Source organism: Bombus fervidus, chromosome 3 (genome assembly GCF_041682495.2).
Source record: "Bombus fervidus isolate BK054 chromosome 3, iyBomFerv1, whole genome shotgun sequence".
Classification (NCBI taxonomy): domain Eukaryota; kingdom Metazoa; phylum Arthropoda; class Insecta; order Hymenoptera; family Apidae; genus Bombus; species Bombus fervidus.
Window position 1 is genome coordinate 11,969,838 of NC_091519.1, and position 20,289 is coordinate 11,990,126.

At 36.6% G+C, this 20,289-nt stretch overlaps 1 long non-coding RNA gene across 2 annotated transcripts in view; it reads right to left on the reverse strand.

Moving 5' to 3' along the window:
- Window positions 1–20,289, reverse strand: part of LOC139998486 (uncharacterized) — a 123,872-nt gene that overhangs the window by 90,480 nt on the left and 13,103 nt on the right. The window contains exon 2 of one of the 2 annotated variants that reach the window (XR_011803308.1): window positions 9,193–9,280. The exons of the other annotated variant lie outside the window; for it this stretch is intronic. This is a non-coding gene — a long non-coding RNA (uncharacterized lncRNA). The remainder of the gene's footprint in view (window positions 1–9,192; window positions 9,281–20,289) is intronic. 2 annotated transcript variants of the gene reach the window in all.

Consider the following 20,289-nt stretch of genomic DNA (forward strand, 5'->3'; position numbering starts at 1 on the left):
CTTCCTTCTCGTCATCTACGATCTATACTACCGTTCATAAGTATTTCGATACTTTTCCAAATTATTGCAACATCTATAAGATATGTTTTTAATGAAACGCTTTAATCTAATTTTCGCCTGTAATCCTGTCTCGGGTAAATAATACCAAGATTACAGGAGAAACACGAGATATGAGTAGAATTTTGCTGACCTTTTCATTTTAACGGTTAAAAATATGTACTTCGACGTAACGTAATTTGGGCGGACCAAAGGTATCGAGCTTTAGCTATAGGCGACAAATCCATGAAGCTTTCTAAAGGAAACTATCTACGGTACGAATACCTTCGAAGAACTGATATTTTTAACATTTTTCGAAGGAACACCGTAACTAAATTTAGTAAAAATGAAATAATATGTTAACAAGGTCTGACTAATCCAACTTCTTCTTAATCTAACATCTCTTGATTAAAAATTAACGCCTTTGGACGTTTCGTTCAATCAAGTATTCCTTTGTTTTGTGCATTTTATTAGTCGAGTGATACTCGCGTTAAATAATTTCTTGATCTTTCACACCGCTAGAATAAGAAACAGACTTGGGATCGTTCAAAAATGATACAAATTTTTCAAATAATTTAGTATTTCTGAACAGTAGTGTACGTGTCATCTTCTTCATCGTCAATTCTAATCACGGTGGCCGTTTTCGTTGCTACTTGCGACACCGCTACCAGCATGAAAAAGAACGAGGAAATGGCGATCTTCGTCAGGCTTTAACTCCCCTATTTGTCAAACATTGACACGCCGCTTTTTGCGGCTTGAATAATTACCCCCATATTAGAGTAACTGTATTGTGCGCGATATTGACGACGCAACGTTGATTCGCATCTGGCAATTTCGATGCAAAATTAGGTATTTTATACGTATCGCGGCAAGCCGTAATATCACCTTGGCTCCGATGATTTTTTATCCGACACCGGTAACGGTAAAAAGCCAAGCTGTTGCATGATTTTAATGATAGACGTTATAAGCAAGCATCGCGATGATACAAGGTTGTTGAACTAGCTGTGTTATTAAATTATCGAGTAGCACATTTTATAATATTTTACGGTAGTTGCGGTTTTATTTGTACCTGTACCGCGTGGATATCGCTAGATTAAAACGATGTTACGTAAGAAAATTGCAAGATTTCTAAACTTCGCGTCTATTTGTAGCTACATATTTAGTGTAAAGCAATACATGTTTCAGTGAATCAGGAACGTGGTTATCGTCGATAATTTCGCTACTGCGTTAATCATTAACTACATTAAAATTGTCTTTTATTTTTGAACGTTATATATTAATATTTCTCATTGTAAAAGATATCTTACGTCGAAGAATTCTTGTATCGAAAATGTCGATAATTATATAATTACGCATTAGCGTGTTTTTTCACAGGGAGATCACCGTAGCGAATATACCAACCATCAAAATTAACGATTATGTTGATAAAGTTACTTCCTTTCTTAAATCATATTCAATCGATCGACGAGCTAGTGAGCTTGAGGAATCGATACTGATCATTTTCTTAAGCTGTTATTTAGTATAGATATTTACTTAGCTTATAATTTAAAGTATTTCTTGTCCAAAGAATTCCTGAAAATATTAAATTACGCGTAGAATGTGAAATTTTTATCAACGATATCTGTTGTACTCGTTAAGAAAGACTAAATTAATATAACACATAACTAAAATTGTTACGTAAGAAATGATTCAACGCCTAACTAGTGAGATACATAAAGTATATAAATACAAACTGAATTTATAACAAAGATTATACATGGCCACGACACGTTTTTAGAAATAAACGATTAGCCTGTACGTCTAACTGGTAGTTTTCTTAAAAGGGATCGTTAATTCATTGTTTATAGATAACAAGTGTTTCGTTTAACGCTATTCGCCCTCCTTCTTTTTCTAATCTTCCCTATAAAATAATTCAAACTCTCCCATCCTCCTCTTCCATTTACTCCCCTAAGATTGCAACATTCAATTGTGTGTTGCATGATCTAAGAGAAGCTTAAAATAGTTATGCTGTACACGTCAATTACAAAAAATATCGGTTCTTGACGAAAATTGTGTGGAAATATTCGATACATAAATTACTAACAAAAGACACGTTATCAAATGTACAGCAAATGGTTCACATAAATCAATTATTATCCGTCAAATGTACTGAAAAAGTGTCGTACATTGTAATCACGATCGCCAATGTACTACTATTTATTTTTATGATCGGTGATCGATCAACTGGTAAGACATTATTCGTCAGCGATTTAAAAACTTCAACATTTAGAATTTCCATAGAGAATCGCTATAGAGAAGCACCGTTAAACGTCGAAATACGCTACCGACTGGTCAACCACAGCCAATTCCAGCCACGTACATAGAACGTACAGTATAATTTATACCCGACACGGAAACCGTCCCTTCTCTTGATAATCGTCTAAATTACGAAACACGTAATCACTGACAGACAATTAACAATCCGACGATAACAACGTGACAACTTACAGTTAAAAGTTGACGCCTAGTCTATCGATCAAAAGTGTCGAGCGAGTTTCGCATCTGAAACGTATACGCAACATTCGGAAATGTCTGATCGCTTGCTTATTTTCGACACGATGCATTTTAATTGTAAAATTACGAATGAGAAAAATACGAAGATAATAATTGTATTCCTTATAATCTACGTAACAGGATTACCATGACGCGCTTGAATTAATTTTTAACTCGTAATATGGTGTTCTTTCGAACCACGCGTTCAATGTTTAGAAAGAAGGTAACTAAACAAGTTTTAAAAAGCAATATGCTCCTCGTTACTACATTCCAAATATTTACACAAAAATTCGCGTTTGTCTAAAGACAATCGGAGAAATCGTATGTAAGCGTAGCTTTGTCGCGTCTACTAAATATTACACAATTACTATAGTTTGAATATTTTGCATATTTGTATATTATGTGGAAAAATCCGCAGAATCCATATGCTGTACAAAAACATACAAAATACTTAAAACATACTATCTTCTAACATCTATAATGTCATAATATCTAGTGGGTAAAACAATTTTCTCGCTGAGTATGCTGTCTCTTTAATTTTACGATACGATTGTAAAAATACGAATTTGCATAAATATTCGCAATCTGATAAAAGGTGTACCGATCGAGTAAGTCAAAGAACGTGATGGAGCCAACTGTAAAATCGGCTCCGGTGCAACAGGTTTATTGACAAAAATAACGTGCGTATAACTTGACGACAGACAGACAACCGTTACACGAAAAACGTCGCAATCGGAAAGGCACCATCGTGAGGCGAGACGAACCATCGAGCATACTAATGTAATTCTATCAAACGTTTGCACTTTGTCTCGAGCGGCGTTTAAGTTAAATCGTGGCGGACGTGCGATGCAATCTGCCACGAGGAAAGGCAACGAAACGAAACTCGCGCTGAAGAGAGAGATCGGTGAGAATCATCGAGAAACAAGACCTCGACCAATTACGGCAAGTAACTATCATATCGCTAGAAAAGATCTTCGTGTTGTGCCAGCCGCGAGATAACGAAGGATATCTTTCGATCCTATATACGTTATGACGTGTAGGTACACGCGTGATTCTGCAATATCTGTTATTAGATAGTATCTTTAACTGTTTTGGTATCACCAGAGTACGTGTACGTCGATGATTCGCGAGGAGCGATCGATGCAATTATTCTTAATGCTTCGACGACTTTAGAGAGGCAACGGTAGAATACAATCGTGTAACGCTATTTGGATCAAGAATATACGATTGCTTATATCAATTATACATACATCTTCGTTTTTCTATTTCGATGGGATCAAATACTATTGATTTTGAACTCGTCTAGAGACAGACAATTTTATGCACAAAAAATTATAACTATCGATTTAAAAACATTCGTGATCTCGTCATCTATGCGAAAGTCACTTAGAATATTTAGGGAATGAAACGAATATTTATGTAAATTTCCTGTCAATAGTTGTGTTCATAAAAATGTAAGTTTGCATAAACACCCCATAGTCTAATTATAAATATGAGATTTTGAAACATTTATGTAGCAGCAAAATAGTACGTAAAAGTGGCATGAATTGTAGCTTGATGAATATAAAATATATTAGAATAATAAATATTTTCCAGAAGTTCGTTACATAAATCCAGGGCACGAAAAAGTATCTACGATTTAAAAATAAATTGTTTATTACAGTGCAACAAAGACTTCAACTTGTTTAAATTTCATAGCATTGTAGGATCTATACGTAAAAAAGAACAGCGATAAAAGAAATATTAAGGAAATTCTTCAAACTCCCTTTCATCACCACGACGTTAAAAAACAAAATTCAATAATGTAAATTGAGTGAAAAAATTTGTAAAGGAAATACGTTGCATTAACGTAACGTTAGTTACTTAATGGGCTAATGAGAGAAGCCTGAGGCGATCAGCTATAGGTTTAGTCCTTTTAAGTGGCCTTTAGTTTCAATAGAACCGAAGGTGTTAAAAGTAATTTGAGTGCAAAATGTGTTCCTTTGATGACTGTACGCATTATTATAATTTAATATTACCTCTTTACAACAAATTAAGTAAAGTGCTATGTTTAAATAATTATAGAAAAAAGTCCTCTATAACTCTAACTACTTAGATTGCTGTTAGGGAACTACTTAGATTGCTGTTCCCTAAATTCTTATAACGGTCCTACATAAAAATTACCAATCTCTCTTAACATATGCCAAAAAAATATCCATCGACTCATTTTACCGCGATCAACGCAATATTAATCATCGCATTTACCAATTATGTTTTTATTGTTATCATTCTAATAAAAAGAGTAATTCATTTCGAAAATGTTATTTACATAAATGTACTGGCAGACACCAAGCCATTCCGAAACGAAATTGAAAAAGATAATTTGAAAATTTAGCGATTATACTTCATTCTGAACTATTCTGTGTTAGACAGGAATTCCAATTTGGTTTCAGTTGTTTGTAAAAATCGTGATAATGTTCTGGGATGCGATAGACTCTCCTAGTAAACGATAACTTAACAAATTTTGCAAAACATCGCAACTGTTAAAATCTTTTAAACAAATCAATCTTTAGCAAAAGTGATAAAGCTCAACTTAAAATATCGACAGAGTTACCGTCTGTTTATAAATCGTGTACATAACAATAACTGTTGACGCGATTGTAAACGACAAATTAAAAAATGGGAGCATGGAATTCTTTTGAATTTGTCGAAACTTCGCCTTCCATCCAATCAATTTCTAACAAATCCCTGACAAAATCGACTTCGCGTAATTCGGATAACACAACTGTAGAATAGGAACGGGACTTCTAACTCGGCGAGCATGGGGTTTGTTGTTTAATCGCACGATTAATCTGCGCTGTCATCTGAAACGGTCGGTCGAAATCTTTCACGGTACGAGCATGCCCTCGGAAAGGTACTCGGCATATAAATCCCAAAGATTTAAAATGAATTTATAGATAGGTACAACAAGCGTACTCCCGGCGTCTATTTTCACGCGTATACCTCGCGGTGCTCGTATCATCGTTTATAGCCGTATCAGATTTACTGCGACTTTTCTCCGCACGTCTCGAACTTTTGCGAACAAGACAATCCGTTGAGCAGCCACGAACTTTCGTTCGTTGATTTCTAACGGCACAACCTGACTTACGTACAGAGCGTTTCTCGTAGTTATCTACAACATTTTTAGAAACTTTTCATAATTTGTTCATCGAATAATTAATTCAATTATTTCAAACTAATTTTTCTTTACACACGACACCTTGTCAGATTAGTGAAAGTGTGCGAAAAATTAGAACACGTTAAAATCAATTTTTTTTAATTATTACCAATTTTATAGCTTTGTATACTTATACTTGTTTTATAGGTATTTTTATAGTTTTATAGCTTTTTTATTGTCATGTATCTTTGATTGTCTTTGTATTTTCATTTTTATCACCGACTCGTGTAATCGTAAGTAAGCAACAATGTCACTAACGATATCGCGACTCGAGTACGATTTCTTCTCGATTAGTGCGATTTCACCTCGGTTATACATCTAGGAGAATATTCCCGAAGACAGTTGCGAGTTATTACACCGTATAATATATGAGTAATTACGTCTATATAATCGAATGCGTTTATGCATCCACGTCGTAAATTCGTATTTTAACGTCCTTCGTTTTCTCACGGATCTAATTCGGCGTATTCACGAACTCGCTATCCGGTTAATAACTCACAGCTCGTCGAATATTCTTCACATTTTCCCTTTTCCACTTCGACGGTGAAAAGTCCACCAGAACATTTTTAAATTTACCTTTCTTCTTTATTTATATTTTGCTATCATAATAATACGTTTTATGCAAGGTATCTCGTTTCAATCTTCTCAGGTAAAATTATCTCGAAAACTATGGAAAGCGCGGTACAGTTGTTTCGAACCGTTCGAATCGAGTTTGTAATATTCGAATTTATAAAATCTATCGTAAACGCGTAATGAACTTTAACAATGGTCCCACTGAATATTCAGATTTATTGATAGAACGATAATTGACTGTTTAAACACTTTTGTGATCTCTACAAGATATGTATATACTTGTACTATCTTATAGTTTATACTTGTAATATCTGCACATTTGTTCCCAGCCTTACGAATATGTTCGTAACGATCGAATCTCGTGTCAGTGCTAATAAAATGTTAAAACGCTTCGTTATAACACACACAATATACTCGTAAAAGGTTGCAAATGTTCGAATACTTTCGTAAACCTGTGCGTGTTGGAATTATTAAGCTTAGTTAATTGAACATACACCCTCGTCGATAAGAATTTTGAAGCTCGTATAATACGGAAATATCAATCGATCGTTGTCAAGAAATTCAAAATCGGTAAACAGGGGATCGAATAATCGTGTGACTCACTGCATACGGAAATCTTCTAATGACACTGGTCTTTCAATCGACATAACCGTCGGCCATTACCGATAACACATGAAAATAATGGAAATACGGTAGCGTTAACAGAAATTGTACATCCTGAAGATTGCCGTACGGCCGCTAGATGATCGTTACTCGATGTGGCTGCCTTCGGGTATCCTCGCGAACAACCAGCCCAAAGAGAGGACAGAGGAAGGAAGAGACGAAGAGATGGTAGCCCCTCGCTCGGTTTTTCAAGCGAGCAGGGAGGGCAAGAGAATCTGATTGCGCGGGATTCCCGCTTTGAAGTGGCACCGCCGATGTTCTCGGCCATCTCGACTCGTTACCACTACGGAATCGGCACTCTTCCCGCGATATCTTTTCTTCGGATTCGTTCACCGGGTCAACTGGTGACTCTATCCGGCCCCGACTTCATTTTTTTCGCCCGGGCTCTCGTTCCATTTAAATTAACACATTATCCAACGGATGCGGAATTTTTCGTATTTTCGATGCTGATCGTCGTCGGCCGCGTTGCGAAGAAAAAGTTGAGCTTTTTTTCAACGCGTTATTCTTTGGGTTATAATACCATGACATAGCATTAACGTCTCCCGTTCGAAAGTTTACAGCGTGTTAGAATTTCACAGGAAACAACGTTTTCCTTAAGCAAATAAATATTCGATTTACGATGTAGTAATTTACTTTATGATATAATACCATTTTGTAGTATTGGCACGTAATTGATTATATTAATTAACAAGTATATTAATTATATATTAATTAGATACAACGCTTATAATTATATTAGTCTTATCTGTTCTCGGAAAAGTGTACGGAAATGTTTATTTCCTCTAGGAAGCAAAAGGTGTTTCGAACTTTTGCACGGTACAGTAATTACATATCGGAGATTTCATCTTCGCTAAGAGAATAAAAGTGTTTCAAGGTAAGTATGTTCTAATATTTATGGCCGGCAGTGTGCATCGTTATATCGCTTTCAAATAAATCATTTTCCTTAAATAAACCGACTAGCCTCTAGCTTCGTCCATTCCACTCCAAATTCTAATTAAATCCCTTCGAAAAAGGAAGACCATATATTATCTCTACAGCTCTTCTACTCATTCGAAATTTCTTCGATAGAATCTACGCCGTGGAAACGTGAGCAATTTACACGTTAAAGCGAATACACTGCGGATAATAACGCGTCATTATACGGCACGTCGATCCTGATCTTCTACACCGGGACCTTTGGAGAGGTAATCTTCAATGTTTCTAAAAGATCGCACGAAATCGACGGGGAGCAAGGATCGAAGGATCTCTCGTACAAAGAGCCGAAATCTTAATTACCCAGCGGACAGCCACTTTTCAATTTCTCACCTTGCCGTGGGGGGCGGCAAAAAGTCAGTGGCTATGTACCCTGGAATATGCCGTGATGCCAACCTGACACGGTTTATAACTCGCGTTTCTTGTCTTCTCCGCGATGAAACACCATTTTCTGCGCTTTCCTTTCTCTAATTACGCATTTCATTCTTCTTTCCTCCCCCCCCCCCTGAATTAGGAAAGTATTTTCGTACAAGGTTCTATTCTTTGTGAACTATTATGCAAATTGATTATTTTCAGAGTTAAGGATTTAAACCTTGTACAAGTGTCTTATTAGGGATATTAATTGCAGTAACTTTAGTATAATAGAGTATAATATGCAAAATAGTCGATATCTTTTCTAAAGATCTTCTGGAGCAGCTAAGTAATTTCTTTTCAGCAGTTTCTTCAAGAAATATATTTCTATATTATGATAATGTTATACGTGGTATTATTTGAATATTATAATACATCAAGTATTGAATATAATAACAATAAAATATAACTAGTATGTAAAATCCTTTCACTTTTGTCTGGAAGCAGCGAAATCAAATTTTTTCGGTTTCTCATCGATCGTTAATAGCAATTATAACACATCCCAAGCATTTTTATTTTTCTTTCCCTCCCACCCTCCCGAATTAGGAAAGTATTTTCGTGCAAGGTTCTATTCTCTGTGAACTATTATGCAAATTGATTATTTTCAGAGTTAAGGATTTAAACCTTGTACAAGTGTCTTATTAGGGATATTAATCGCAGTAACTTTAGGCTGCCTTATGAAACTGTACTGACGCTGATTGGAAGTACGGACAGAAAATGCTTAGCCTGATTACTATGCGTAATGTGTACATACGTATATCTATATTCCTCATACACAAAATGAACTATATTCGTTAATCTTTGCTTACCAATCGCAGCAAGATTCCACGTAACGAAACACGTATCTCCGAGTAATCTGCATACGTGAGCCGTTCGGAAGTTGATCAAATTCAAAACCTGAAAAATAGAGAAAAATGGTAATGTACTATCTTTGAAATCTATCTATATAATTATTTCTATCGTCTTCTTCTTCGCGACGAACGAACTTGTCAGATTCGTCAATTTTGTTACAATCAACCGAACATTAATCGCGTGCTTTTGTAACGAACTTGAAGAGAAGCTGTGAAAAAAATGGAGTTTGAGATTCGTATCTCGCGAAACACCTTATCTACTAGTCCAATTTAATTCCTTAAATGTAACACGCTTGTAACGGCAGGTAACATAAGCGTATGGCCAAATGGTGTATAGGTGTACACCGTCGTATCATGGAATCCGCGAGTGGCGCTGACTGGCCGCGGCAAGAAGATAATGCGCCCTCCGAACATTTCGGATTCCAGCCGCACCAAAGAATAAGATTCTCTTTGCGACTCCTTATCCCTTTCTTTCTCCCCCTCTGTCCTCTCTGTCACACGCGGCCCTCTCTCTTTTACTCTTTCGTCTCTCCGCGCTGCGTCGCGTTTCTCTCTATCTGCGGCCTTTGGGTTCCTTGACTTGGCGGATAATTATGTTCCCGGCCCTTATTCCTCGACTTCGAACCTCTCCATAAACGTATCGAACTGTTCTCTCGATTCAGGCCTCGGCCCCAACTACTTCGATCCTCTTCTACTCCCTCGTCGTCAGTTTTCTCCCGATCTTCAACCACCTCTGTTTCCTCTCCTTTCATCCACCCTACTCTCTGTACCTCCTACTCTTTCTCCGTTTCCTTTTATTCTTAATCCTTTTTCGCCCCCTTTCCTTCGCTCTTTCTATCTCGATCTCCAGATTTCTTCGTTCAACCAACCTTCCAGGGCTTTCTCGTTCCTCGACGTCTAACGCCTCCTACGTTTTGCTCGGTTTCGTCATTTTGCCGGCCGGTGCGTGTCGTTGTCGCTCATCCGTGGACGTGACACTTCGTCTTCCGTCCGATTCCGGACCCACGATCGACGATCCCCCGATACGGACGATCCTTCTTACCACGTTCGACCAAACGGGTCATTCGCGACGTCATTTCTCACCACCGCTTTCGTAACTCTCGTGGCTTCTCTCCATCGACGTTCTTTTTATTATTAGATTGTCCCAGGAGCTTCCTTCGTTTTATGGGGAAATAATAGATGCACAACGTTTCATGTTTTATATTATTCTATTGAATTATGATATGATCCATTTTGTAGTAATAGAACAAGATTTTCTTATAAAACGAAAGAATCTTTTGAACATGGTAACCTAATGTGATAAGCTGGATCTTGATTTTTCCACTTTTCTCACGCTCGGTGGCGAGAATTATCTTCGTATGAAATGGATCGGAGAGTAGAAAAGAAGAGGATAATTTGATTTTGGAAATGAATGACGAATTTACAATGTTCCGTAAGTTTGTGTATTAACCGATGTGCTATTGAAATTGGTTGAACTTAATTAGTATCCATTTACGTGATTAATGTTTTTCAAGTGTTCAAGACAGTGACAGGAACGATATAATTCATTATTTATTAATGCAGGATTGAAAGATACTTCACGGATGCAATATTTTTAATAATACAATAATAGTAACATAGTAAAAGTGACGAAGATATAATTTGTGTTTTTCTAATTTTACAAAAGTATATGAAAATGTTAATATAAATAAAAGAAAAGCAGAAATGTTCTGCTAATTATTTTTTAAAATATAATTACCTGCTCGTGTATACATATAACATTCGAGTTTTGTTATAAGTAAATTCCTACATAAATTTGTCTGTATAAAAGAAGATTTAGCTGCGGAAGGTTTTAACGCGTTTGAATTTATACTTTTCACTTTCCATCCGATCGCTATTATCGAACGCAACTTTACATTTATTTCATTTTAATCTTGTGGCATACGAGTATTGTTTTCAAGAGCAACATGATCTTATAAAAGCATCTTTGTATGAGTATATGAATTCAGAAATATTAAAATGTCGATAGATCGCAGGCCATAACACTTTAGAAAGTATAGAGTAACGCTAGCGTATCTCTTACGTAGATTCACTGATAGCGTTTAAATAATACTCGTTAAATATATAATGATAGCTCACAACGTAATAGGGGGACGCATTTAGAAAGATAAAACAATCCTATTTCCAACCAATTTTTTACTACGTCGATATTGTTTCATTTTTCTTGCAATAGTAATCAAACTATATAACTCGGCCAACACGAAAGAAGGAACCAAAATTCTACACACCTATACTCTGTTTCACCTACAAAAATTTAATCAACTAGAATATTTCTATCAGAAATATCAATTATAGACTTGTATTCGTACACAACTGGAAAGTTACTGATTTACATCTTTATTGGAGAAAATTATGAAGAATCGATTTATACTTGTCGGTTAAAAAATCACAGGAGATATATTATTATCCATTGAAGGAATTAATTAACGTTTAATTATCAATTGTAAAACATCAAGAAACCAATCATTCGTAAGATAACTAAAACATTTCGCGTCAAGAATAATCTTCGACCTAACATGATAAAAGTTACGTCTTTAGTGACTCCAATCTATTCTCTCATTTCGCGTGTATGAGAGATCCAAAAAAAGTATTTCGAGCTGTTTCACAACTGTCAAAGCGTTCTCAGAGTTTCCAAAAATACCACGTTAAGGATTAATCTTCGATAAATAACGAAAAGACGTATTACAACGGATGTACGTGTTGTACAAAAATTGCGTGTTTAGCGACTCGAGTTTGTTGAGTTAACAGCTGACCAAGAACATACCACAAAGTAACGAAAAGGGGCGAGAATGATCTTGTTAAACGTTGAAAACGAAGAATTTCGTTGTTAACCGCGCTTCCGCGGGCAGGAGATAATTGACGTTAAACAACAATACCCGATTCCACAATGGTGAAACGACTCGCAATAAACGTCCTGTTTCGAAATCGGCTCCTAAGAATTCTGCCAAGGCAAAGAGAGACGAAGGCACGGACTTCCAGGTCCTCCAGCACGAACTGGAGAAGCCGAGGGGGCAATTACATCGGAGAACAATTACAGGTTGGCACGTCCTCCCGGTGCCATCGCGGCTTTTTCTATCCCCGGGATTCCGAGTTGAGGAACGTCCAGGAACGTTTTCGAGAGATGCGAGAGGGTGGGTCAAAGACATTTTTATTACGGTTCAACATTTCAGCTCGTAACGATGTAACGAGCAACGAGTTGAAATATTTATATCGAAACACCATTATTCGTCGGCCAGTTTTAATCATGATTAACTAGTATGGTGGATGCAATGGAATGCTATAAAGCAAGAAATAAAAATGTTCTCGTAAGAATTTGTTACGGTCTTCGATCCACGATGTATTGATAACAAACTCGATATTTCTAAAAATATATTTTTCTGAACGCTAGTGTAAAATAATTTTGAACTTAATTTATTTCTGGCATACTATTCTTCTAACGATACGCAGATTAAACGTATTTTATATACGAGTATAATATGCAAAATAGTCGATATCTTTTCTAAAGATCTTCTGGAGCAGCTGAGTAATTTCTTTTCAGCAGTTTCTTCAAGAAATATATTTCTATATTATGATAATGTTATACCTGGTATTATTTGAATATTATAATACATCAAGTATTGAATATAATAACAATAAAATATAACTAGTATGTAAAATCCTTTCACTTTTGTCTGGAAGCAGCGAAATCAAATTTTCTCGGTTTCTCATCGATCGTTAATAGCAATTATAACACATCCCAAGCATGTACTCTTCTAAAATCGCATATCTCGTCTGATATCAAAAATTAATTTACTAGGTTGATTATAACGTACTCATGCTCTGTGCAACTACCTTTAATTAGCTCTCACAATTATTCGCACGCGGTCCTTAACACCGAGTGATCTTTTAAAAGCAATCGATCGTTCAGTGTGGATCGGTGCACGGTGTATAGGAATTCGCACAAATCTCGTATATCTTCAATCATCCGTCCATCGTTTGATCTCCATGATAATAGCCGCAATTTAACTACACGTGCCTCTATGCAGCTATAAAATATAGGCACCTGCTTTAAAACGTTTAAACATTCAATCGCTAGGCTACGCGAGATCTTGGAATGGATTTTACGTTAAATCGAAAGCTGAAGTTTAAATACACCAATAAACCGTTCAGCCTGAACAGAATGATATATGTCGAAGGGAGCGAAGGTTTTTCAACTACGAGTAAAATTTGCGGATTAAAATATCGATAAAACAGTTCCAAAGCGATAAAAGGTTAGCAACTTTATGGCGTGAAATAAATTTTAAACTTCATCGAAATTCTGTACATATTTTTTGACGATACAAAGTGCATGAAATTTTCAATGAAAGTTATGAATGTAGATAAGAAAGTATATTATTCCAATAAATATTCTTGGTAAAGGTATAAATACTTAAAAATTCTCGGCAAGTTAAGTATATGTGATAAACCTTTTATCCCAAAGAGGACTTTTATCGGAACTATTAACGTCTCATCGCGAGACAAACTTATTACGATAAACGCGCTAAAAACCAAACTTAATTAATAGAGGTAACTGTAAGGATATATTAGCTGGGTGAATTATTTTTCTGAAACGGATACGGGGACTTACGTAGAACTCGATTTGTATAAAATTGATACTCGAGAAGAGAGAAATACAGAGGAAACCTCGTTTGAATAAATAACGCGACCGAAACTTAATCGTTAGAATAAAACTCGAGAGATAAGGAACGAAAAATTTCACTTTCTACCACTGTGTTGATTTCACTGTCGCGGGATAAATTGAACTTACAAAGATAAAGTATACGATAATCTATAATCGTGAATTTTCATTCCTCTACACAGTTAATAACCCGTGCGAGCGTAAATAATGGAAGAACGATTGAAATAAATCGGACTTCTTCGCTCTTTACCAATTTTCATCTCAAAATCAGAATGTCAAATACGTAACACGTGAATCTTAAGAAACTTGAACGTCATCCCAAGAGTACGGTTTTTACCATCGAAAATTCGATCTCGATAACAGCGCGCCAAAGTCGCAGGACGCGTTATTACACACAAGTGTCCACGTATAGCGTAAGAAGCGAGCGCGCAAACATTTTGTCCGCGTGTATACCGATAGCGATGACTTATCGATTTATCGTTGTGTCCACGTGGATCGAGTGGCGGAATTAGGGGTTAAGTTAAGCTAGGTCGCGACTCAGGGTCGAGGGGTTACATGTCTGGTCGATGTGCCGCGATGATTGGCGGAATGTGCCGTTTTACGAGGCTTCGAGGACGCGTACCTACGAGCAGTGGAAAAAAGCAGAAAACGACGGACACGGTCGAGAAGAGAAGAAAGACTAACAGCGAAGACGAAGAGGAAGGAAGAAAAGGAAAGCAGAGAAAAGACGACGCTGGAAGCGCGCGCCGTCGCAGTTATAATTTGATGCAACGCGGCTATAAAGGGGATTACGCGCATAGATGGCTATAATTTTCGTGGAAAATGGCCAAGAACCCTTTTACCGCTCTTCAACACGACACGTCGATGACCTTCCCTCTACTTCCTCTCTCCTGGTTTCCTTAACGCGACATTCCAGTACGCATTCCGTGCTGTTGTCGTTCGTTTTTTTATCTCTGACTCGCCATGCTGCGATTAATTGGCGACCCGGGAATCGCAGTGCTGCGAGTCAAGATTTTTAGAATATAAATTGCCTGATTAATTAGTAAATTAATGAGCCTTCTATGCTTTGTCAAATTATGCGACGATCATCGAACGTTTGTCGATATTGAATGGAGGAACGAACGAAGGATCGAACGAACGAATGAAGCGCAACGAGAAGAATGTTTATGTAAAATACTTGGAGATAAAGAGGAAGGATGTATTTGATATATTTTTTAGAATTGATATACTTTTATGCTATTGACACTGTCTGTACGTGTAGTTTTAGCTTTGTTTTACGTTTATAAACAATGTAGAAACAAGTCCAATTCTTAGCCCATCGGGTTGAATTAATATATATATTATATGATACATAAACAAATTTTAGAAAAATTGCAAATTTGTAAGGAGGGAAGTGTGATAAATACATTTTTGTTGATATTTTTACCTTAGTGTCATTTCATGATTAGAAGGGAATATTTTAATATGACAGTGGAGAGTAGAAAGAAGCTACTCGGCTCAAAGGTATAATATTTTTAGGACACTCGTATCAATTTCTTCGAATGACCAAATACTTTTTAACCACTCGATGCACATGCCTGTGGCATATACGAGTATAAATCGAATTTAGAAACTCAAGAACTACGATATTTTATATTCTAAAATACCTAGCTATTTTACTCTACTTACATTCTATATCCTAAAATATTTAAAAACAAATTATACATCCATCTGCACCGTCATCATTTTCCCATTATACGAAACTTAATTGTTCTCGTTGATAAACCGTGAAAAAAATTGACCCACGAACGGTGTGGTTTACCAACTCGCGAAGACAATTTTCACATGAATAACCAACACCTCAATTTTATTACCAAACAACATAAACAACTACCTCCTAAAACTTAACCGGGAACGTCGGCGATCATTTCCTATTGAAAGGCGATACCGTTGTTTAAGAAAAATAAAGTGCAGTATAGTACGCCACGGTCAATATTAGTTTTAGCCCGGTGAAAAAAAATGTATCATGTTTCTCGAAAAAGGCAGAGCACGGTTAACCGAGCGCCTTCTACCATTAGTGATATATCATGGTTGCGGAGTGTTATCATAGCATTATAGACAATGATTATCCATCCCCTCGTTCGCGAAGTGAAAGGGGTGGGCCGAAAGGATCGAGATGGAAACAGAGCAAAAAGAGAACCGCGGTGAGATGGATCCCCGGATCGAACGGTCTGTGCAGCTTATTTTAAGGTCAGCCGTAAACGAGCTGAAAGGTCGGTAAGGGGTATGGGGCGTGGCGAGCATAAACAAACCTCATGCCATATTTCGCAACAACAAATCAACTCGACACCTCGCGGCGCTCGGTATAATCAGCTAATTCGCGATAACAACTTAATTCAGGCCTCCGTGGCCCCGATTAAACAAAGCGTAACTACTTAATTCGTTTAACGAGCGGTGTTGCGCGGTAGGGCGAACGCATCGCTCTTTGCGGAGGTGCGAACTTCGCACGTACCGCTTACGTACATCCCCTTAGCCAGTGTTCTTCAACCTGATCCCACGACGATGCGCTCGATCGTGATATATATCGTAAGATAGTTTTCGAGTAAACGATAGAATAATTGAACGTGCACGATAGAAACGATTTCAGATCGATCGAATAGCGTTTGATTTGATTGACGAAATATCATGTTGCTGCAAAAGTTTCTTTCGTTTTATAAGGGAATGATAGAAGCAGAACATTTTTTATTGTACATGCGATAAAATAATATAAAGCAAATTAATATAAAAAGAACGAGCTAATATATAACATTCAAAGGAGAGGAAAGATAAATTTCTAAAGATAAAGTCTCGTTATAATCAGATTGTGTTCTATGTACCTTTCTTCTTTCTTATAAATATATGAACCGATAGATAAGTTACGATAGTAGCAGCGATATGTTGGAAAAAATTACGCTTTCGAAAAAGCTACTATTTTTCGTATTCTACTTCGCTTACTTTTATTTTCAAGACAAAACTCCTCATATATTTCTATGTATCGCGATAATCGTTCGGAAGTGAAATAATTGATTGTGGTCTTCCGAAAATGAAGGTAAACTTTCGCCTGGAAACATTTTAAAAGTTGCTTCGACTATTTTACAGAAACTGTACCCAGTTACAATTTACGTAGGATCTAAGATCGTATACTAGAATTTGTATCTTTTAAAGGACCTACAGAAAAGAATGGTTTCTAGTTTCTATGAAAGCATCGAATAATGTGGCAAGAAAGTTGGGAACCGCTAAGGTGCAGCACTGATCGAAGCCAATCGATTCGTCCGGTCATTACACGGTAATGATCATTACCAACACGGCACATGTGTTCCTCGAACTCGTCCAGCTCACCGAAATTCGCCTGCCTCTACTCTGTCGTCATTTTTCTACGCGTCTCGGGCACACCAACTTGCTACGAAAACGCACCCTGTAACTAATGCCTTCCACCTTCTCGCTGTGTTTCTTTAACGTGCCACATACATATTTCGTAAATTGGTTTAAAAAATTTCCTACGAACAGACTCGTGTAAAAATCGATTTAGAAAGATCGAATGTTAAACAAGAAATTTAAAGAAGAAGTCGGACACATTTGTTCGATTTTGTGAAAGTTGCTTAATCTTCTTCATATAAGTTAGTGGAGATAGTCAATGGAAAAGCTATACACAGCTAAAAGGATGCAACATATAATTTGTTTCATCCGTTAAGTTTTATCGTTGTTCTGTAACAAATAATTCATTGTATGAATTAAAATAATACAAATATTAATGAACTAAATATCAAATGATAATATTATAGATTAGATACTGCAATATATGGGTGCACATATCTGTTATTTTTCTTTCTTCTTTGGTTCAAATAAGCATTTAGAGAAGCAAGTATAAAAGTATTAAAATCTTGTACAAATATTTTACTTATCAAATAAATAACTAGTATATGTAGGAAACATATTTGCGCAAGTTAATTTTAAAAGAATAGATTAATTCGAAATTTTATTCGTACCATGCTTTCAATCTTATTCCTTCCACGACAGCTTAGGAAAAGAAATTATCAAATTTATTTGTCTTAAGTACCTAACGTGTCGCACATTCTTACTACCATAGCAGGACTCGTATAAAGAATTTGACAAAATCATACAATTTCATATATAATGAGTACCATAAACATTCTTCCCCTCCCTCCTCCCACCCCTCCCCGTTAACCACGTTCGTACATTGTTGGCTGCTACAATCCTTTCTGAAGGTCCGAAGAAAATACACAACCTTGTAAAGGGCCACGTTTACCTATCTTTAACGTGTTTCTCCTCTCTTCTTACGAGAGTTCACCTCATGAAATATGGCTGTTTGAACCCGGACATGTTTCCTCTAACTTTTACAAGCGCCAATTCCGGCTCGTAACATTCCAAACTACTCTTTGAACTACGTCGGACGGTAAAGAGTGCTTCTTCGGGTCGAGAAAAAAGGCTTTACTGTTACACCGTGTACCACATTGTATCGAGTAATCAGCTGCGTTATATTCGACTCGGTGTGCTAATTTTTAATAGTCCCGTTCGATGTTAGTAGCCGCAAAAGCAGCCGAGAAAACACGAGTCATCACGTGGAATGCAATCAACTTGAATAAGTCATTACGCGATGACGTTTCATGAACGTCGTTGTCTGCATAGCCTCGTCAGGCATCAGACGAATTTACACAGAAATTAAGACAGAGTAATTTATAATCATGAACGCTTGGAGAAAATGGAACATAACGAAAGCGATGGGGAGAAAAAACGGGATAAAAATAAGAGAAAACTGCGAGATCGACTAACCTCGATGATTTCACGCGATCGTCAAATATCAATTAACAGATTAGAAAATATAAGGTAATAATAACGGCTGTGCTGGACAAATGATTCATACTCCTTAACGTCGTAACCACGATATGTACTAGATAATTTATACCTAATTGTAAGTGGTTTGAAGGTATACTGAATAAAAGGCAACGATACACTTGTTAACGACAATCGTTAAAAGATACACTACCATCCATAAGTCTCTAGTCGTGCAGCGTTTCTTATAGCTTCGCATAATGATCACTGCATTATACGCTTCTTGTGAATATATTCGATATTATAAATTTTAAATAACTGAAAGTATTCTTTAGGCTATAAAGAAATGTATTTTTCAAAGTTGACGTAATATATCCGAATCTAGTTATTTTTATTTTTTATTTTTTTCTTTTTTAACATTTATCGTATAAATCTTGTGAAAAATTTGGTTCTGTATCTTTTGTATCAAATTAAACACACGATGATTTTAAAGATTCCTATTACATGTATGTACATGTATCAACAAGTATTTGTACGTCATTGCACTTGTCATAGTACATACTTGTATGCTAATTAATTTGGCCCAAGTATATTCAAATTCGCGTCACTTAGCATTACTTTCATATGGCTGGAAAAATTTGATACTACGAAAATGAACCTGACAGAGGAAGATTTTATTCCAAAATAAGAGTATGTATGTGAAAAAAAAGAGGGAAACTCGATTTTTCATGCAAATGGAACACTGGTTAGAAAACACTGAACACAGAGCACAAGATATTAAACAACGGTAACTACAGAAATGACAGATACCAACAGTAGAATGAAAATAAAAATTCGACGAGGTGATACTTGGAAAGGGCTTAATTTCTTGACAATGTATATGTTGGCAACAAGTAATAAGTATAGGCCAGACTAGTCGAGCGTATCGATCATACTTCGAGCACGGAGGTGGAGTAAATAATACCTATGTGGCTGTGGAAGCATTGTTCTGATGACTTATGGTAGGCAGCTACACATCGAGAAACCTCGCGATAATATACGTGCTTACGACTTACACGGGTCGCATGAAATATAAGCAACATTAATGACCGGCACGGAGATCGTGTAATTTGCCACGAATTTTTCCCCTTTCCGCATCTTTCTCAATCTTCGCGCGCGCGAGAGACTTTCCAAGATTTACTAACCGATCATGTAATTACACGCAACACAACAGTGAAATCACTGGATGTCAACCCGCGTTTAAGTAAATGAGCGTCACGCTACTGAACTTTCTAATGGAATTAAGATCGTCCCTTACCTTTCGTACCGATGCTCTTTATCCTCGAACCTTTCTTATTGTTTCTCGTTCACGACAACGTTCAACGTGATTGTGAATAATGTTTCTTATTCAGACAGACCGATCATTTACTGCCTTATCGTTCGTGATGAGAAAATTGCGGATTTACATTGCAAGGTACATACAATATACCGAAATACGCAAAATAAAATTGCCATTTTCAGGTCATCAAGGGTTGCTAGATTTTTGCATGTTATTCGAGTTAGAGGGATAT